Source organism: Penaeus monodon, chromosome 15, assembly GCF_015228065.2.
Source record: "Penaeus monodon isolate SGIC_2016 chromosome 15, NSTDA_Pmon_1, whole genome shotgun sequence".
Classification (NCBI taxonomy): domain Eukaryota; kingdom Metazoa; phylum Arthropoda; class Malacostraca; order Decapoda; family Penaeidae; genus Penaeus; species Penaeus monodon.
The window spans coordinates 13,434,844-13,435,168 of NC_051400.1; positions in this window are offsets into that span (position 1 = coordinate 13,434,844).

Consider the following 325-nt stretch of genomic DNA (forward strand, 5'->3'; position numbering starts at 1 on the left):
CTCAACACGACGGTAAAGAAGACGATTTATGAAATTTTCAATAAATGACCAGGAAATGCGGTCACTGCAACAGCAACAGCCTGGGTCCCTTTTAATCCTTGCTGCCGCGGAGAGCCATCCCTCTCGGGGACCTCACGCCGCCGCTCAGCCAATGACAACCTCACTTTAGCCCGTAAAACATGACTCCTGCATTCTCATTGGCTGACAGGGGCGGCGAGAGAGGGGGGAAAATGAGGAAGCCTACGTACGTGCTTGGCTGCGTCGTTAATGATGCCGCCTCTAGGGAGCGTCACGCCAAGGTGTCTCGAACCACAGCGCGGCGAGG